Source organism: Bos mutus, chromosome 2, assembly GCF_027580195.1.
Source record: "Bos mutus isolate GX-2022 chromosome 2, NWIPB_WYAK_1.1, whole genome shotgun sequence".
In the NCBI taxonomy this organism is placed as follows: Eukaryota; Metazoa; Chordata; class Mammalia; order Artiodactyla; family Bovidae; genus Bos; species Bos mutus.
Genome location: NC_091618.1, coordinates 125,762,605 through 125,784,256, shown reverse-complemented (window position 1 = coordinate 125,784,256; position 21,652 = coordinate 125,762,605).

Genomic DNA, 21,652 nt, shown 5'->3' with positions numbered 1-21,652 from the left:
GGGACACTAGAGAGCACCAACAGTAGATCTGGGGACCATTTTAAGCAGTGAAATAACCAACATAAAGCATAAAAATGAAAAAAAAAATCACTAAATAGTCTGTGAAAAAGAATTTGTTTATTGTGGGAGAGCTAATGCAAGAAGATAAGAGCATCATCTTGTTTCATCTCAGTTGGGAATGTGCACCATGGGTGACTCAAATTTTTGACTTCTCTGCACATGTCTACAAATGACTGTGTCAGCACCATGAGTATTGATTTTGGACTTACCAATAAATTTTAGAGTGTAGATCAATTCATAAGTACAAAATTGGTGAATAATGTGGATTGATGGCAAATTTACTGTGTCTTTCTGTAAGTGGAAGTCAACTCTCACTTTTATAATTTCACATGTACATTTAGGTCTTTAGACTGAATTTTCAATGTTGGGACTTTATTCTTTTTTATAGAGAATTAGTTGACTCAACACCTTATGAAGAACCATATTTGATGGACATTTCAAGTTGTTCTCTAATTTCTTTATCTCTCTTTTTTTTCCTTAGTAGTAAGAGCTTTATTTTTAGTTGAATATATAGCTGATTAGAGTAAGACTACATTTTGCAGTCTTTGGATTAAAATTCTTTAGATTTTTACTTAAAGTAACATACAGCCACCTTCATCCATTCCTCTTTTGTGCTGGTAGAAGTGTGCATGTGTTCTTGGAGTTTTAGCATCTGTCTTGGCATAAGTGAGAGGCATATGCTGAGCACACCAGAGCAGCAAGATATTAATAGAAAAGCCTGAGTCTCTCCTGATTTGATGAAGATCCTGTGTATGTTTTTTACTAAGTTCATTTTATGTGTAAGAATAATTAGATTTTATCTTATTAAAGCCACTGTTGTTCTGGGTTTTGTCACTTGCAGTCAAACCTAAGCTGACATTCTATCCTGTATGTAATGAATAAAACAAAACAAAACAAAATGTATTATACTAAACTCCACTACATATATATAGTGTAGTTCATTAACCTATATGGTTACATTCATAAATCTGTGTCTTCACAAATCTGATACTGTTTAAGAGCCTTTATACTTTCAGCATACTTTTTTTAAAATCTAGGATAAATTTCACATGATATTCTTTCTCAATATGTCTTTGACTAGACTTGTGAACTTTACTTTCATAAATTTTGGAATCAATTTAACTGATTTTTAGAAGAATTGAAGGATATATATTCTTATATCAGGAAACCATATGTTCACCTAACAGAGAGATGAGATTTTGATTAGATTACATTGGGTTGATAAATTCAATTATAATAAATTGACAGCTTCACAATTTAAAATTTTCCCACTCAATAAATGTACTGCTTTATTTATTGGGGCCTTATTTTTGCCCTTAAGTAAAGTTTTATAAATTTCTTTTTTTTAACTTTTAATCTTGTTTTGGAGTATAGCGGATTAACAATGCTGTGATAGGAACAGCAAAGCAGTTCAGTTCAGTCGCTCAGTCGTGTCCAACTCTTTGCGACCCCATGAATCGCAGCACGCCAGGCCTCCCTGTCAAGCACCATCTCCCGGAGTTCACTCAGACTCACATCCATCGAGTCGGTGATGCCATCTAGCCATCTCATCCTCTGTCACCCTCTTCTCCTCCTGCCCCCAATCCCTCCCAGCATCAGAGTCTTTTCCAATGAGTCAACTCTTCGCATGAGGTGGTCAAAGTACTGGAGTTTCAGCTTTAGCATCATTCCTTCCAAAGAACACTCAGGACTGATATCCTTTAGAATAGACTGGTTAGATCTCCTTGCAGTCCAAGGGACTCTCAAGAGTCTTCTCCAACACCACAGTTCAAAAGCATCAATTCTTCGGTGCTCAGCTTTCTTCACAGTCCAACTCTCACATCCGTACACGACCACAGGAAAAACCATAGCCTTGACTAGATGAACCTTTGTTGGCAAAGTAATGTCTCTGTTTTTCAATATGCTATCTAGGTTGGTCATAACTTTCTTTCCAAGGAGTAAGCGTCTTTTAATTTCATGGCTGCAGTAACTATCTTCAGTGATTTTGGAGTCCCCAAAAATAAAGTTGACACTGTTTCCACTGTTTCCCCATCTATTTCCCATGAAGTGATGGGACCAGATGCCATGATCTTCATTTTCTGAATGTTGACTTTTTCACTCTGCTCTTTCACTCTCATCAAGAGGCTTTTTAGTTCCTCTTCACTTTCTACCATAAGGGTGGTGTCATCTGCATATCTGAGGTTATTGATATTTCTCCCAGCAATCTTAATTCCAGCTTGTGTTTCTTCCAGCCCAGCGTTTCTCATGATGTACTCTGCATATAAATTAAATAAGCAAGGTGACAATGTACAGCCTTGACATACTCCTTTTCCTTTCTGGAACCAGTCTGTTGTTCCATGTCCAGTTCTAACTGTTGCTTCCTGACCTGCATATAGGTTTCTCAAGAGGCAGATCAGATGGTCTGGTATTCCCATCTGTTTCAGAATTTTCCACAGTTTATTGTGATCCACACAGTCAAAGGCTTTGGCATAGTCAAGAAAGCAGAAATAGATGTTTTTCTGGAACTCTCTTGCTTTTTCCATGATCCAGCAGATGTTGGCAATTTCATCTTTGGTTCCTCTGTCTTTTCTAAAACCAGCTTGAACATTTGGAACTTCACAGTTCACGTATTGCTGAAGCCTGGCTTGGAGAATTTTGAGCATTACTTTACTAGCGTGTGAGATGACTGCAATTGGGGGTTAGTTTGAGTATTCTTTGGCATTGCATTTCTTTGGGATTGGAATTAAAACACCTTTTCCACTCCTGTGGTCACTGCTGAGTTTTCCAAATTTGCTGGCATATTGAGTGCAGCACTTTCACAGCAACATCTTTCAGGATTTGAAATAGCTCAACTGGAATTCCATCACCTCCACTAGCTTTGTTCGTAGTGATGCTTTCTAAGGCCCACTTGACTTCACATTCCAGGATGTCTGGCTCTAGGTGAGTAATCACACCATTTTGATTATCTTGGTCGTGAAGATCTTTTTTGTACAGTTCTTCTGTGTATTCTTGCCACCTCTTCTTAATATCTTCTGCTTCTGTTAGGTCCATACCATTTCTGTCCTTTATCGAGCCTATCTTTGCATGAAATGTTCCCTTGGTATCTCAATGTTCTGGAAGGGATCTCTAGTCTTTCCCATTCTGTTGTTTCCCTCTATTTCTTTGCATTGATTGCTGAGAAAGGCTTTATTATCTCTTCTTGCTATTCCTTGGAACTTTTATATCTTTCCTTTTCTCCTTTGCTTTTTGCTTCTCTTCTTTTCACAGCTATTTGTAAGGCCTCCCCAGACAGCCATTTTGCTTTTTGCATTTCTTTTCTATGGGGATCGTCTTGATCCCTGTCTCCTGTACAATGTCACGAATCTCATTCCATAGTTCATCAGGCACTCTATCTATCAGATCTAGTAGCTTAAATCTATTTCTCACTTCCACTGTATAATCATAAGGGATTTGATTTAGGTCATACCTGAATGATCTAGTGGTTTTCCCTACTTTCTTCAATTTCAGTCTGAACTTGGCAATAAGGAGTCCATGATCTGAGCCACAGTCAGCTCCTGGTCTTGTTTTTGCTGACTGTATAGAGCTTCTCCATCTTTGGCTGGAAAGAATATCATCAATCTGATTTCGGTGTTGACCATCTGGTGATGTCCTTGTGTAGAGTCTTCTCTTGTGTTGTTGGAAGAGGGTGTTTGCTATGACCAGTGCATTCTCTTGGAAAAATTCTATTAGCCTTTGCCCTGCTTCATTCTATTATTCCCAGGCCAAACTTGCCTGTTACTCCAGGTGTTTCTTGACTTCCTACTTTTGCATTCCAGTCCCCTATAATGAAAAGGACATCTTTTTTGGGTGTTAGTTCTAAAAGGTCTTGTAGGTCTTCATAGAAGCATTCAACTTCAGCTTCTTCAGCATTACTGGTTGGGGCATAGATTTGGATTACTGTGATATTGAATGGTTTGCCTTGGAAATAAACAGAGATCATTCTGTTGTTTTTGAGACTGCATCCAAGTACTGCATTTCGGACTCTTCTGTTGACCATGATGGCTACTCCATTTCTTCTAAGGGATTCCTTCCCGCAGTAGTAGATATAATGGTCATCTGAGTTAAATTCACCCATTCCAGTCCATTTTAGTTACAGAGTTACCTGTGCTATACCTGTGCTATATGGTATATATATGGTATCTTATACCTGTGCTATATATATATATATATATACACCTGTGCTATACTTGTGCTATATAGTAGATCCTTGTTGGTTATCTATTTTAAATACAGTTGTGTGTACCTGTCCATCCTAAACTCCCTATATCTTATTGATTTCTTTATGTAAATCTTACACAATTCTTATCAGGTTTCCTAGGTATTCTTTAATTCCAATTGAGGTTTGCCAGAGAATGCTTTTCCCATGATTTTTTCTATTTGTTTTCTAATTGTCTAATCATGAAATATAAGGCAGCTATCAGTTTCTGTGTGTTGAGTATGTATCCAGGAATTGTACTCAGTTTTCTTATTCATCCTAGTTGTTTTCATATGTTTCAAATACAAATAATGACAACCTTGTTTCTTACTTTCAGATATTTACATTTTACTTGTTGGAGTTAGAACATTAATTGGGATTTCCTATTGATACTTTCAGAGCACTGTGCCCTGAACTAAGTGGTTAGTACAAATTATTTGGCTTTAATATCAACACATATACCTGAGGTAGAAATTGTGATATTTCTTTTACAAATGAAGAAATAGTAGAGACTTGCTCAGGAGAAGAAATTTTACATGTGGCACAGCAAGCATGTGAGGGTGGAATTTTAACTACTGCATTTGAAGGGTTAGCATAAACGTGTTCACTTTACTGGATCTGTGTGAAGGTTTCTCTCTGTATCTGGAAATTGTAGTGAATAAAATGCTTAACTTCAATACATTTCTCTACATTCCTTTTTTTTTTCTTAAGTGTTTAAATGAGTATAAGATTTCCACTGATTATTGTGTGTTTGATGGGTATAATATGTTATCTTTTGTCATTTTAATTTACATTTTTTGATACCTGGTGACTACTTGTTCATAGTCTACTTATCTTTTTGAATCCTTCCTTCTGTGAGTTTCCAGTTTATCTATTTGGCCTACTTTTTCTAGTTGGGTGTTCTGTTAATGCCAATTTATATGTTTTTTCTCAACAGTAAATTCTTGTTAGTTTTAGATATTGCAAATATCTTTTTACAAGTTCTAACCTGGCTCTTAAATTTATTTTAGCTGCTGCTGCTGCTAAGTCACTTCAGTCGTGTCTGACTCTGTGCAACCCCATAGACGACAGCCCACCAGGCCCCGCCGTCCCTGGGATTCTCCAGGCAAGAACACTGGAGTGGGTTGTCATTTCCTCCTCCAATGCATGAAAGTGAAAAGTGAAAGTGAAGTCACTCAGTCATGTCCAACTCTTAGCGACCCCATGGACTGCAGCCTACCAGGCTCCTCCATCCACGGGATTTTCCAAGCAAGAGTACTGGACTGGGTTGCCATTGCCTTCTCCATTATTTTTAGCAGTGGTTCTCAAATCTTTGGTCACACATTTGTTTCATAGTCTAAAAAATTATTCAGAACCAAAAATATTTTGTTTATGTATTTTCTATTTTATTAATGTATACTTAATATATTAGAAATTTAAATGGGAATTTTCAATATTGTTTGTTTAGTAATTCATTAAAAATTATATATTAACATTTTAATGAAAGGTAACTATTTTCTAGACAGAGAACAACTATCAGGAGTAGCATTGTTTTATATTTTTACAATTTTTAAAATACTTGGCTTAATAAAAGCTAGATTCTTTGATCTTACTTTGAATTCAATATGTTGTCATATATCAATTTAATTGAAATGTCTGAAGAAAGACTGGCTTCACACAGGTACATGGTTGCAAAAGGGTGGAGTACTTGCATAGTATTTTCAGGTAATTATTGATATTACTTTTGATACTATACCAAAACTTGACAGTGTAGTTTCCTAAAGGTTAGTTGTATGAAATTATACTGAAGAATGTTCTATGTTCTAGTTTATTAAAATTCATTGATTTATCTTTTAATTAGAATTGATATTTTACCCAATGCATGATTTTGTGACAGTTGATCTACACTGAAATCTACACTGAAAAATGTATGCTTTCTAAGTGTTGATCTGTTTATTATAAAATATCCAAAATTGATTTGTTACTATCACTACCAGTCTTCCCTGGTGGCTCAGACAGTGAAGGATCTGCGTGAAATACAGGTTTGATCCCTAATTTGAGAAGATCCCCTGGAGTAGGAAATGGCAACCCACTCCAGTATTCTTGCCTGGAAATTCCATGGACAGAGGAGCCTGGTGGGCTATAGTCCATGGCATTGCAAAGAGTCAGATACAACTAACCAGACATGTAAACATGAAACCAGTCTTGTCGGATTATATATGTTATATATTTAACTTTTGCTTGAAATCCTGTATTGGTAACAAATACTGTTGTTTTTCTTGAAGTGAAGGCTCACTTGGTTCACTTTTGAGTAGATGTCTACCAGATACTGAAGTCAGAATAACCATAGTTACTATTCATTCTGGGGCTTCCCCAGTGGGTCAGCAGTAAAGAATCCATCTGTGATGCAGAAGACACAAGAAAGGCAGATTCTATCCCTGGGTCACATAGATCCCCTGGAGATAAAAATAGCAACCCATTCCAGTATTCTTGCCTGGAGAATCCCATGGACAGAGGAGCCTGGTGGGCTCCAGTCCATTCTGAATACTGGAATAATGGAAATCAATCTGCATATGTTTCCTGGTGATACACTGGGAGATCTTCCAGTTCTACATGTAAAGTCATCAATAGTCAAGTTCCCACAATTATTCACAGAATGGGCTTAAAATAGGGTATTGTTTTAAGGTGCATTTTTTGTATTGAGTCAGATTAGTGCATTTAAATGATTATTATTACCAGTGATCTTGATTTATGGAATAAGTATAGGCTTCTCTCATTCCCAAGAGGTAAAAGAGCTACCTCTAAGCTAAAGCTTAATTGCACCTTGAGAAATATGGGGACATTTTTATAATGCCTTTGTGAAGGTGATTGTGAATTAGAAGTCAGTAAATAATGCTGTTAAATGATGTAAATATATAATGATTTCTTTTGTTTGTATAATAACTATCAGGAGTTCAGATTTATATATAGTTAAATTCTAATCCTTGGAAAACACTTGTAAGATAGGACTGTTCATTTTCAATTTAGAGAGGAACAAATATGAACAGGGAGATTGTGAAGCAGTTTATTTTCCACTAAGGAGATCATCAATGACCTCCACACTGCCTCAGGCAGTGCATTTTTGTTCATCCTTTTCTTACCAGATCACTCTGTGACAGTTGACAAATTTTAGACTAATTCAATGACATTCTCTTTCCCCTCAGCTTTTGTTTGTGTTTAAAACTAATACTTGTCTCATAATTCCTTTTTAGTATTCTTTGTACCTTTAACAAAAATCATCCTTTTAAGTTTCCGTATTCTTGTGCCCTCTGTCCCTGGCACTATCTTCCTTTTAATCTATGTCCTCTTCTTGTGTGGCCTCATTTGGGATACCCATGCTCTAAACAGCTTGCTACTTGCTGCTGAGTCTCATATTTATGTCTGCAGTCTAGAACAGCAGACTTCACCCAGCTACTTTCTGAATATCTACATATGATCATCCCTCTGCCATCTCAGATTTTTCATATATCAAACTGAAATTACTGTCCCATTCTACACTTGCTTATCCCTTTGTATTCCCTGTCTTGGTGAATGATGTAGAGATTCACCAGCTGCCCAAGTGAGAACACTGATAATAATCCTGATACCCATCTCAACCAAATCTAGAGGGTCACCAAGCCATTTTTATTCTAATTCTTAATCTCTTTACATTCCACTGCTGCTGCTTTCCTGCTGCTAACCTTATCATCTAGAGTATTATTAGTGATACTCATAATAACAGTGATATTTAGTGAACAATAACTGTGCTTGGAAAACTTTACATGTATTATCGCATCAAATTTCATGATAATTTATGATGTAGGTACTATTATTATTTCTGTTTTCCAAAAGAAAAAAGTGGAGTTTCAAAGAAGTTATGTATTTGGTTCAAGATCACACAAGTAAGTTTGCCAAGTAGGGACCCCATGGACTGTAGTCTACCAGGCTCCTCTGTCCATGGGATTCTCCAAGCAAGAGTACTGGAGTGGGTTGCCATTTCCTTCTCCAGGGGATCTTCCTGACCCAGGGATCGAACCCTGGTCTCCCACATTGCAGGCAGACGCTTTACCCTCTGAGACACCAGGGAAGCCCAATTTATGATGTAGGTACTATTATTATTTCTGTTTTCCAAAAGAAATAAAGTGGAGCTTCAAAGAAGTTATGTACTTGGTCCAAGATCACACAAGTAAGTTTGCCAAGTAAGTAGCAAACTCAGGATTGGATCAATAAATGTATCAGTGTCCAAGCTCTTAACCAACTTGGGAACTCTCTGCTCTGTTAGGACTGAGTCTTACCTACTCTCTACCTTACTTCACAGAGAAGTTTCTAAAATCTGATGAAATTTGACGAAAAGAAATCACAACTTGATTAGAACCTCCAAGGAGTCCCATTGTTTCCAAGATAAGGTTCAAACATAACCTTTCATGATGTAATCTCCTGTTCATGTCTGTAACATTACCTTTGCTATTCATTGTCACATACATGCTTCTGCAGAGAAGCTGGGTCCTAAGGGATCCCTAAATGTATAATACCATTTCACATTTCCTCTCGCTTTCTATTTTCTCTACCTGGAAAGTCTTTCCCTTGCTAACTAGCTAATGTCTGTTCATTCTTCTGTTTCTGCTGCTGGGGCTTCCTGCTAAGTTGCTTCAGTCGTGTCTGACTCTGTGCGACCCCATAGACGGAAGCCCACCAGGCTGCCCCGTCCCTGGGACTCTCTAGGCAAGAACACTGGAGTGGGCCGCCATTTCCTTCTCCAATGCGTGAAAGGGAAAAGTGAAAGTGAAGTCACTAGTTGTGTCCGACTCTTAGCGACCCCATGGACTGCAGCCTACCAGGCTCCTCCATCCATGGGATTTTCCAGGCAAGAGTACTGGAGTGGGGTGCCATTGCCTTCTCCATGGGGCTTCCTAGGTAGTGCTAATGGTAAAGAACCTGCCTGCCAATGCAGGAGATTAGGAGACCGGGGCTCAATCCCTGGGTCAGGAAGATCCTTTGGAGAGGGAATGGTTACCCATTCCATTCTTCCTGCCGGGAGAATCCCATAGACAGAGGAGCCTAGCAGACTGTGGCCCATGGGGATGCATAGAGTCAGACAGAACTGAAGCAACTTAGCAAGCATGCACCTGTCTGCTTCTAATACATTCCTAGCATTTACCATCTGGCATGTAATAATTGATAGGCAAGATATTTAAGGGTAATAATGTTTATTTTACATTTACCCCCCAGGGCTAGTATGCTACCACAAGGCACTAAAATATTTTTTGAATGAATAAGTAATTGAGGTTATTTCAGAATTCACCTAGTTTAACTTGTCTCTACATATGTTGATTAAATTTTATGACATGTTTTAAAGAATTAAATTAGGTTTAAAGTTTAAAATTCTCTAAATTTTTAGTTAGTAAACTTGTTCTTCTGCTTTGCTCTTCACTTCATTTTTAACAATCTCTTTCATAAGGAAAATGTAAATGTAAGTGCAAATCTAAAACAGTGCTAAAGCACTGATGAACTCTAACAAGTTAGGGGGAAATAGAGAAGACTCAAGGCAAAGGAACAGCAAATAAATATCACATGAGAAATTTATTGAAATTGGGGTATAGTTGAACTTTTATTCAAAAAAAGTTATGATGTTTTTAGGAGAAAATAGTATTTTATTTCAGGAGAAGACTAGACTGCCTGGCAATAAATCTAGGTTTCTTTCCAGATTTTAGATTAGTTCTCTGAAAACTTTGTGATTTCTCGCAAGCAGAGAAATATGAGTGTATTAAGCAAAACAATAAATAAAATCACAGAAACAAATAAAATATGTGTTCTGTATGCCTAGTACACAAAATAGAATAAATTTATAAAAGTTTTATTTTGTCATTATAAAATGGAATTGCAAGAAAATGATTGTTGACTTTAACACTATTGAAAGATGCACAAATTTTCATCTTGAGGCCTGAAATTACCTTCAGGTTATGAGTTGTTGGCTGATATAATGTTTAAAATTCAGTTTGTAAAGAAAGCATTCTGACTGTGCATGTAGCCTCCAATTTGACAACAGATTACATCACTTCTTGTGATGTTACACCTAGACTTTTCTACCCATTTTTAATAGTTGTTAAAATGTAAGTCAACTATACTTCAAGATCAATAATATTTGTTTTTGGTGTACAACATAGTGATTTAATATTTTTATAGATTAAAATTCATTTCAAATTAGTAGAAAAATATTGGCTATATTCCCTGTGCTCTACAATATATCCTTGCAGATTATTTATGTCGTACATAGTAGTTTGTGTCTGTTAATCCCCTTCCCCTATCTTGCTCCTCATCCCTTCCCTCTTCCCATTTGTAACCACGAGCTTGTTCTCTGTATCTGTGAGTTCTGTTTCTGTTTTATTTGTGGTTTTATTTTTTAGATTCCACATATAAGATATAATGTATAGTATTTGTCTTTCTTTGACATTTCACGAAGCAAAATACCCTCTATCTAGGTCCATCCATGTTGTTGCAAATGGCAAAATCTCTTTCTTTTCTTTGGCTGAATAATTTGTCATTGTGTGTGTGTATACACACACACACATTAGGCATCTTTTTTCCATTCATTTTTTGATGAATGACATTTGTATTGCATCTATATAATAGCTATTGGAAATAGTGCTGCTATGAGCATTGAGGGCTTCCCTGGTAGCTCAGCTGGTAAAGAATCTGCCTGCAATACGGGAGACCTGGGTTCTATCATGGGTTGGGAAGATCCCCTAGAGAAGGGAAAGGCTGCCCACTCTAGTATTCTGGAGAATTCCACGGACTATTCCATGGGGTCACAGGGAATAGGACACGACTGAGCGACTTTCACTTTCACACTTTCATTTCATGAGCATTGAGGTGAATATATCTTTTTGATAGTCCTTTTTGATTGCTGTATTGTAAACTATAACTTATTTTAAAATTGGCAGTTGTTTCAAGTTCTAACATAATTCTTGGAACCAGGTGCTTAATAACTGTTGAACTAAATTTCATATAAATGAAAATCCATTTTCACCGATATAAATTATCTGACCAAAATTGTATTTAAACAGCAACTTAATCTTTATTATATGACTTATTGTATTAATTTTCTAGAGCTGCCATAAAAAATACCACAGATTGGATGACAGATTAATTTCTCACAATTCTGAATTGGAAATCAAAAATTAAGTTGTTGGTAGGTTTAGTTTCTCCTTTAGTCTTTCTCTCTCTTTGACTTACACATGACTGCCTTGCTGTGTCCTTACACTGCCTTTTCTCTATGTATACTTCCTGTTAAGGATAGCAGTGCTATTGGATTAGGGTGACACACTTATGACCTCATGTAACCTTTCGATAACCTCTTTAAAGGCTCTGTCTCTAAATACAGTCACGCTGGGGTTTAGTTTTTCCACATATGAATTTTGAGGAGCCACAATTCAATCTATAATAGTTACTAAAGTTTAATGCTTGTCTAAGTGGTAATAATGAGTTAAAAGAAAATGTGAACTCTTTCAAATTCCTGTGTTGAAAGAGTGAGTTGACTGTGTAAACATCCAAATATGTCCCAATTTTTTCCTCAAGGATTTTCTAGCAGCATTCTAAATAAAATTTTCCCTCCAAAATAATAGATTTCTAAAGGAAAGACATGGTGTAATTCATCATCTTTAACATGAGGAAAGTCATAATGAAAGCCATCCTCTAATTCAGTCATGGCATTTGCCAAACTCTTCAAACCCTCTCAAAACTCTGCTACTGTGTCTGCTGGAATGTTTATCTTTCCATTCCTGCATAGCCAGCTCCACTTTGATTTGAATGCTTAAATTTAGCCTAATCTGCTTTCTCTGTTCATAACTTGTTCATAACTGTATAAATGTGTGAACCACACTACTTAGTAATTTTTCTGCTTGCTTATCTCTTCACCTTGAGGCTAGGATTGAATTCCGATTCACTGTTTTCTGCTGGTCTGGTATAGTATACCTCATTCATGAACTTGCTCAGTGAGTGTTGTCAAACAAATGGATTGCCTGTTATGAGTTGGAAATAGCTTTCTTGAACATCAGGTAGCTTGTCTTTTCAGGGAAGTCACAATTTTATAGTATGTGGTGCAGAAAGGGAACTCTCATGGGTCAGCAGCAAGGACTTTATTACTCACTCCAAAGCAACCAGCATAAATTGCATGTTTGTGTCAGTTCTCTTTGACTCCTAAGTCCTAATGGGGCAAAGCAGAGGGACTCCAATGGGTACTGCACAAGCTGCGGGCTTGCATTTTAGCTGAGGAACCACAGCTTAGACAACTTTAGTTTTTTACAATGGACTGCAAGTCAGACTGCCCGAACTCCCCAGGAGGAAACATTATCTGTAGTATACAGTTCAGCAAATAAATCTGCTCTTTGCCTTGAGGGAGGCAGTTTATAAATATCCTTGAAAAGATAGTGATAAATACCCACAACTGTGAGAAACCCGTGGAGAACTGTCTGTCAGCAGAGCACAGCCAAGCAAAGATATAGGTTGAAAGCTTTCCAGATAAGAGCTACAGAGAGAGACACAGCCTACCATTTTTGAGAAAGGAAATGAAGGTCAATATGGACAGAATGGAGAGAAATGGGAGCCATGTGTAGAAGAGGAGATCTAAAAGGTACCTGAGGGCCAGGTTTTGAAGGACTCTCTAGCCATGGTTTTATGTTAAAAACCAATCCATGAACCTCTAGCTAGAAAAGTTTAAAAGCTAATTATGTATAAGAAAAGGTTGTTTTCAAATAATAAATGCACACGTATGTGTGTGGTGGATTTGAAATTATTTATAGTTCTTCAAATTTTATTAAATTGTTTTTGTACTGTGATTAAATTTTTTCAAACAAACTTATTTCTATGTAGGATTTAATATATATGTATATAGAACTCTCTATGTGTATTGCTTGAATGATTGCTTGAGTGCTTGCTAAATCACTTCAGTCGTGTCCTACTCTTTGCGATCCTGTGGACTGCAGCCCGTCAGCCTCCTCAGTCTATGGGATTCTCCAGGCAAGAATACTGGAGTGGGTTGCCATGCCCTACTCCAGGGGATCTTCCCACCCCAGGGATCAAACCTGCATCTCTTATGTCTCCTGAATTGGCAGGCAGGTTCTTTACCACTAACACCACCTGGGAAACCCCTCTGTGTGTGTGTGCATAAACATTTTATTAATGAGAAAACTGAAGATATTGGCTATATTTAAAAATATTAAAATTATGATGTTCCCTTACACAATTATCTTACCCATGAGAAAAAGCAGTATTTCATGATCTTGAAGCTCATGATTTTGTACCCCAGAGATATTTTTACATGAAAATAAATACATCAAAGATACTGGCCATGGCTAATTCTTTTTTTTTAATACCCTAAATTGTTTTCCAGATAAAGTTGAGTTACTGATACTTCCACATTCTTGAAAAGACTATCTACCATCAGTACCTTTCAAACTCTTTGTAGCTTTTAAAACAGAACATAACTTTATGGATGCCTGGCCTCTTGGAGTTGTAAAGAAACAGGGAGATGATTTGCTCACTGCCTTTTTTCAAATGAATGAATATTTTATAAAGCATTCATTCACTTATTAACTCAAAAAAGAGTCATAGAGGGCCTGTCTTGTGTCAAGCATCCTTTGTGTATTAGATACCAGGGACGATGCTAAGATTTTAAAAACACACAGGTTTCTATCCTTAGATGAGCAGATTTTAAGCAATTCATCACAGAGAGGCTTTAGTTGTATTGAAAGGTTATAAAAGACTTCAAAATAAAACTAGCAGTTATTTTGTCTCCTCAGAGGCAGCTCTCTACACTGATGAAAAGCATCAGTTAATATTGTTTGATCTAAATTTTAAGCTATTAGGCCTTCTTTTAAAATTCCACTCATTGGGCAGAGTTTAGCTCTCTGGAGCATCGTAAAATATATATTATTCACCTCTATCCCAACAGTGCCTATCTCCATGGTAGATCTTCTAATTAAATCTGATCATCCTTTTATATTTGACTTTTTATCGCTTATTGATAACGTTGTACAGAGTTTTTCTTAAACTATGCTTTCTTCCTTTTTCCCAACAACACTAGAATTTTTGCTCACAATAAAAATTTATTGCTGTAGTTTGTTTTACTTTTATGTATTTTGGACCATCCTTCTAATAAATACTTTCTTATGTTTCTTCCCCAGAGCCACAGTTTATAAATACTTAGAGTGTTACAGTCAGTGCTTAGTGCTACACTTTACGAAGGTTGTAAACAGAATTAAATGATCATAAGGTAACAATCAGGATACAGAAAATGGGGAAATCACTTCTCTAGAGACATAGGTAAAGAAACTAGAGATAGTCAGCCAGGAATAGAAAAGACCAAGGCAGAATTGAAAAGGCCTCTTTAAATATTGGGTGGGCTGGAAGAAGCACAAGCTGGAATCAAGATTACCGGGAGAAATATCAATAACCTCAGATATGCAGATGACACCACCCTTATGGCAGAAAGTGAAGAGGAATTAAAAAGCCTCTTGATGAAAGTGAAAGAGGAGAGTAAAAAAGTTGGCTTAAAGCTCAATATTCAGAAAACGAAGATCATGGCATCTGGTCCCATCACTTCATGGGAAATAGATGGGGAAACAGTGTCAGACTTTATCTTTCTGGGCTCCAAAATCACTGTAGATGGTGACTGCAGCCATGAAATTAAAAGATGCTTACTCCTTGGAAGGAAAGTTATGACCAACCTAGATAGCATATTGAAAAGCAGAGACATTACTTTGCCAACAAAGGACCGTCTAGTCAAGGCTATGGTTGTATCAGTGGTCAGGTATGGATGTGAGAGTTGGACTGTGAAGAAAGCTGAACACCAAAGAATTCATGCTTTTTTTTTTTTTTTTTTTAATTTTTCTTTTTTTTTTTAGGATTTTTAAAAAATATTTTATTTTATTTTTTAACTTTACAATCTTGTATTGGTTTTGCCACATATCAACATGAATCTGCATAGAATTCATGCTTTTGAACTGTGGTGTTGGAGAAGACTCTTGAGAGTCCCTTGGACTGTAAGGAGATTCAACCAGTCCATTCTAAAGGAGATCAGCCCTGGGTGTTCTTTGGAAGAAATGATGCTAAAGCTGAAACTCCAATACTTTGGCCCCCTCATGAGAAGAGTTGACTCACTGGAAAAGACTCTGATGCTGGGAGGGATTGGGGGCAGGAGGAGAAGGGGACGACAGAGGATGAGATGGCTGGATGGCATCACCAACTTGATGGACGTGAGTTTGAGTGAACTCCGGAAGATGGTGATGGACAGAGAGGCCTGGCATGCTGCGATTCATGGGGTCGCAAAGAGTCAGACGTGACTGAGCGACTGAACTGAACTGAACTGTACTGTTTTAGAAAAAAAAACAACAAAAAATTGATTAGATGATTAGATGTGTTCAGGACTCCAAAGGAGAGGAGAATTGAAAATACTAATGAACATTTGTAAGATTTTTCCAATATGCTTAAGACATGAATAGGAATTTAGCATTGATCCAAAGGATAGGGCAAATTAGAGAGCTTAGGGAAACAATGTAGTCAGCTTTTAGTATTTATTTAGTACTTGTCTTTGAGTTGTATCTGAGCTAGAGGAGGAGTCATATAAGATATGAAAGTGATCTTAGCTTGGCTTGAATGATACACTTTGGTTTGTGGAAATAGGAGTCTCAGCTGGATTACCTAGGAAGACGCTCAGGCCAAGGTTAAACAGTTACTATGTAGCTGAGTCAGATTTGAACCTGAGTGTCTAACTCCAAAACCTAGACTCTTAAAAATTTCACTATACAAAGAAGAATAACAATATATTTCCAAGTAAAAACAGATCAGTTTTCAAAAACTAAAATCTAACTTTTGTAAATGAATTACATGTCTAAGCATGAAAAGATTGGGTAGATAAACCCCAAAATGTTAGCAGTCATTGGGCAGTTTGATTTGGGGCCTTTTAAACCATTTTGTCTTTATGATTTTAAATTTTCATAAAAAAACAAGTATTTTCTTTATATCTTTTATGTGCTGAATGAAAATACCTGCCAACATAGAATTATGTACTAGAGAAAATATCCTTCAAGAATGAGAGCAAAATAGAGATAGAAATTTTGAAACAGAGTTTGTTACCAACTGACCTTCAAAAATAAAAATTCTAAAGCTTATATATATATATATAGAAAGAAAAGTTAGCAACACTTGATAGAAATTATGAATTTCCAAAAGTATATGAACAGCAAATAAAATGGTAAATATGTGGTTAAGTCTAAAGAAACATTACTCTATAAAACAATGTAACAATATCTGTGAGGTTAAAAGGAGAAAGTGTTAAAGCTATTATTTTGAAGAAAAACTTAAAAAGTCTAATACAAGTTTTATGCAAAAGTGGAAATATTAACAGATGGATTGTAAAAATATTATCCATGGATAGGAAGATAGACTATTGTGAAGATATCCATTTCATTCCACCTGAGTTAGAGAATCATTACAATCCACTCAAGGTGTTGATTTTTTTTTTTTTTTTTTTTGAGGTGGGAGTAGTATTTGGTAAGCTGATTCTAAAGTTTAAAAGTGCATGTCTTCCTTTTTTTTTTTTTTAATTTTATTTTATTTTTAAACTTCACAAAAAAGAAACACTCTTGAAAGAACAATGTGGTAGGATTTGCTGTAGCAGATGTCCAGATTCATTATAAAGCTATGGCTGGGACTTCCTTGGTGACACATTGAATAAGAATCTCCTGCCAATTCAGGGGACACAGGTTGGATCCCTGGTCCAGGAAGATTACACATTCCAGACAGCAGCTAAGCCTGTGAGCCACAATGACTGACCTGTGCTCTAGAGCCTGTGAGCTGAAGCTCCTGAAGCCCACTCACCCTCCCGCCTGTGCTCTGCAGCCAGAGAAGCCACCGCAGTGAGAAGCCTGTGCACCACTTGAAGAATAGTCCCCGCTCACCACAACTAGAGAAAGCCCGTTGCAGTAATGAAAACCCAGACCACCAAAAATAAATAAATATTATTTTTTTAAAAAGCTAAAGTTGTAATTAAAATGGTATGATATTGGCAGAAGAACAGACAAATATACCCATGGGACAGAATAGAAAGCCTAAAAACAAATAGATATAAACAGAGACTTATTTGGTTACATCTGTCTATAACAGATGAAGGCAGATACATTTTTACAATATATGGTTCTGGCAAAATTTGTTATCTCTCTGGGTAAAAATTGGATCCATAACTCACATTGTATAGAAATTAACCCTTTGCAGGGGTGTTATTAATCTAAATATGAAGAAAAACTATAAACATTTTAGAGTGTAATAGAGGAAGTATTGTCATGACCTTTGGGATAGGCAAGGATTTAATTCAGACACAGAATGAAGATTTAAATGAAAACATGATAAATTCAACTGCATTAATATTCAGAATTTCTGTTTTAAAATGGGTATCATACACAGAATGAAAAAGGTATGGCAAGCCTTTGCCATACATATTTAACTTTGAAGTCATATCCACTATGTATATAGACTTGCTAAATTTCAATAAGATAAAAGACAGTTTACCTAAATTTAAAAATATATGAAAAAGATACTATACAGAGATGGAAAATCAAACAGTCAATATGTGTGTATGTGTATATATATATATATATATATGAAAGACACTCAACTTTAGTCAGGATCAGATGTATAGTGAAAAGTTTAACCTTTCCCTCAAGGAGGCCTGGCTTTTGCCTTCAGCTGGTGGCTCATACAGTAAAGAGTCTTCCCACAATGTGGGAGACCCTGGTTTGATTCCTGGGTGGGGAAGATCTCCTGGAGAAGGAAATGGCAACCCACTCCAATATTCCTGCCTGGAAAATCCCATGGGCAGAGGAGCCTGGTGGGCTACAGTACATGGGATTGCACAGAGTTGGGCAAGACTGAGTGACTAATGCTTTCACTTTGTTAATCTTTAAGCTCTAGGGATGTCATGCCTTATAGAGATGTGTCTTTGTTTGTCTGGGATCCTTGTGTTGAATGGTCTAATGTGATATAAGCCAGATTATAACAGTGTGATTTAGAGTAAAGTGAAAGAAGAGTGAAGTTGCTCAGTCGTATCAGATTCTTTGCAACCTCATGGACCTTAGCCTATGAGGTTCCTCCATCCATGGGATTTTCCAGGCAAGAGTACTGGAGTGGGTTGCCATTTCCTTCTCCAGAGGATTTTCTCAACCCAGGGATTGAATCTGGGTCTCCCGCATTGTAGGCAAATGCTTTACAGTCTGAGCCACCAGGAAAACTCACAGATTAAGGAAAGATCTGTGGTTAAGCCATAGGGAAGATCACAGATTAAGACAGATGATCAAAATATGATCCGGGGCGGGGGGAGCTTTGGGTCATGAAGCCCAATCTCTGAAGGGATAGAGCCTAAGATCACCTGGTGGGAAGTCTGTCATTCCTATGGGATGGAATTCGAGTGAAACCCCTAGACACCAAGGCTTGGTGAGCTTCCTTGGTTGGTAATATTCCATATCTTCTGCCACACATCTTCTTTTGTGCTTTTCAGGTTTTTTTTTTTTTTTTTTTTTTTTTGCCGCTAAACTGTATTATTTTATAATAAAAAGAATAATTGAAGTGAGTTTTAAGAAACAAAAAGTAAGGTTTTATGAGGTAAATATGGTCAAAGTGTTCAAAAGAACCCCATTTAATAAGGATAAAAATGGTTCTACTGTATACCACAGGGAACTATATTCAATATCCTATAATAAACTATAATGGAACAGAAAATGAAAAAATATATATACATGTATAACTGAATCATTTTGCTTTACAACAGAAATTAATACAACATTGTAAATCAACTATACTTCAATAAAATGAAGATTAAAAAAAAAAAAAAACAGTGAGGTCAGGTCTCTAGTTCTGGAGAAATAGTTTTGTGAGAGCTCTCAAAGTTGATCTACTAGTTAGGGACAGATGAGTAGTTGGCATAGATCTTGAAATTCCAGTGTTTAAATTTGTCTTTGGAGATCTTTTCTTCGTTTATAACCTATTAGAATGCTTCCTTCCTGGTGTACGGGAACACGGACAACTAAAGGGCCATCAGAACGTAGCTTTGAGATACATTCTGAAGGCTGTGACAAAGCCTGATTGATGATCACCGTTTTCTCTAAATAGAGACCTCCAGATAGGGTTGTCACTGCTTTGGAGAATCCTGGATAAGCCCTGGCAAAATACTTCCTGGATCCACTTTCTAAAGACTTTATGTAGAATCTTTTTAGTCACAAATGACTTTGTTTCCTTGTTTTTCTTCTTCTTTTCCTTCCACTGATTAAATTAGGATTGTCTTTCAAGACCTATTAGGCATAATTAGATTTGTAGCCTTTGGTTTTCCAATTTTGTCCTAGGCAACATCGCTTCTTGTTAGGAGACCCCTAGAGATGGTCAACCTCATCCATTATGTATTGATTTCCAGAGGTTAACTCTCAAAGGGCCAGGTCCTATTCTTTCCTCTTTGTTATGCACTCTATCTCTTTCTTTACTCACTATGTGTGATATGTGATATTTTAAAATTCTTATTTCACAAGGCAGGATAAAACACTTACTTGTTAAAATACCTTCTCCCTAAGGGGGTTTGGAGAAGGCAATGGCACCCCACTCCAGTACTCTTGCCTGGAAAATCCCATGGGTGGAGGAGCCTGGTAGGCTGCAGTCCATGGGGTCCCTAAGAGTCGGACACGACTGAGCGATGTCACTTTCACTTTTCACTTTCATGCATTGGAGAAGGAAATGGCAACCCACTCCAGTGTTCTTGCCTGGAGAATCCCAGGGACGGGGGAGCCTGGTGGGCTGCCGTCTATGGGGTCACACAGAGTTGGACACGACTGAAGTGACTTAGCAGCAGCAGCAGCAAGGGAGATTTATTAATGAGTGAGATAAATGAAACTGTTGTTATCATCTCTGCCCCATGTCCTTGTAAAGAATATTTTTCATGTTAGAAAAAAAATGTATTACTTGGTTTTCTTGCAGCATTTTTTTTTTTTTTGGCCACCAAAATATTTTCTAGGCTACACTAATATGAAGATTTTTCAGCAATTTACAGAAATGGTGCTTATGAGCATATATTTTCCCTTTTACTACTGAAAGGAAACCATGGGAACATAGCATCCAATTTTGTTTGACAGAATTCTGGTTAGAAAGCCACATGTGGTGTGTTTTTGTTTTGTTCTATAGTTGTTTCCACTGTGTCGTGTGATTCATCACAAGGATTTTGAGAACGGAAAATGTCACCAACCAAATATACAAAATTAATGAGTAGTTTACTCCATTGCAAAGGGAAGGTAGTGAACAGTCAGGCAGAACAAAAGCAACAAGAATCCCTGGGTATAAAGCCATTTCAGCTAATGAAGTTCAGGTTTCTGCATGTGATATGAAATTGTCAGAGCACCAATAGCCATCTTAAGTTTTAAGTCTCTGGAAAATGATAAATGATTATTCTTGCATTCGCTTTACATAACTTATCAGTTAAGGGTAATCACATGTTTAAAGCAGCCAAGAGAAACAGTTGCATACACAGCTATCAGTATTTGCAGAGCAATTTTAGAATGAACTTGTTACTAGCAGCCAGATTCATTTCTAATGAGTCCTATGTCCCTGTGGCCACATAGAAAATGTGATGCCAGGTTTGTTCTCTTATACTTATGAGCCAGAAGTGTTATGATTACATTTGCAAAAAAGTGAGTTATGGATGTCTCTTACCTAGCTCATTTTGACCAAAACTTGTAAACAAAAGGAGAGGAATAATAACCAGAGACTACTGAACTCCAAACTCCTGCCTCTTCACTAATTGTGACATTTTATAATTCTTTCCCAGTTTCATCACCCTTCCATTACCAAGACAACTCGGGTTTTTCCAGAGTAAGGTCAGCTTACCTCTGAGTTCTCTACTTCAAATTCAGCAGGGTTTGTACTCAACAATCTCTTTCTATACTCTTCAGAGCTTTTTGGTTTCCTGTGACTTGAGGCTACAGCTATTTGTCTTGGTACCAAAGATGTCTTCATTTCCATAATTAGTGGATTACTTCAAAACCTAATTATCGGGGACTTCTGTGATAGTCCAGTGGCTAAGACTCCATGCTCCCAATTCAGGAGGCTGGGATTTGTTCCCTGGTGAGGGAATTAGATCCTACATGCCACAAGTAAGAGTTCATTTACTGCAACTAAAAATCCCGCATCCCACAAAGAAGACTGAAGATCTCAAGTAACAACTAAGACCTGGCTCAACCAAATAAATAAATATTAAAAAAAGAACTAGCACAAGGATAAAAAAAAAAGACAAAAAGTCTAATTACTAAAATCCTACACATAATTATGAAAGGATGAAACGTTTTAAGCCAAGAG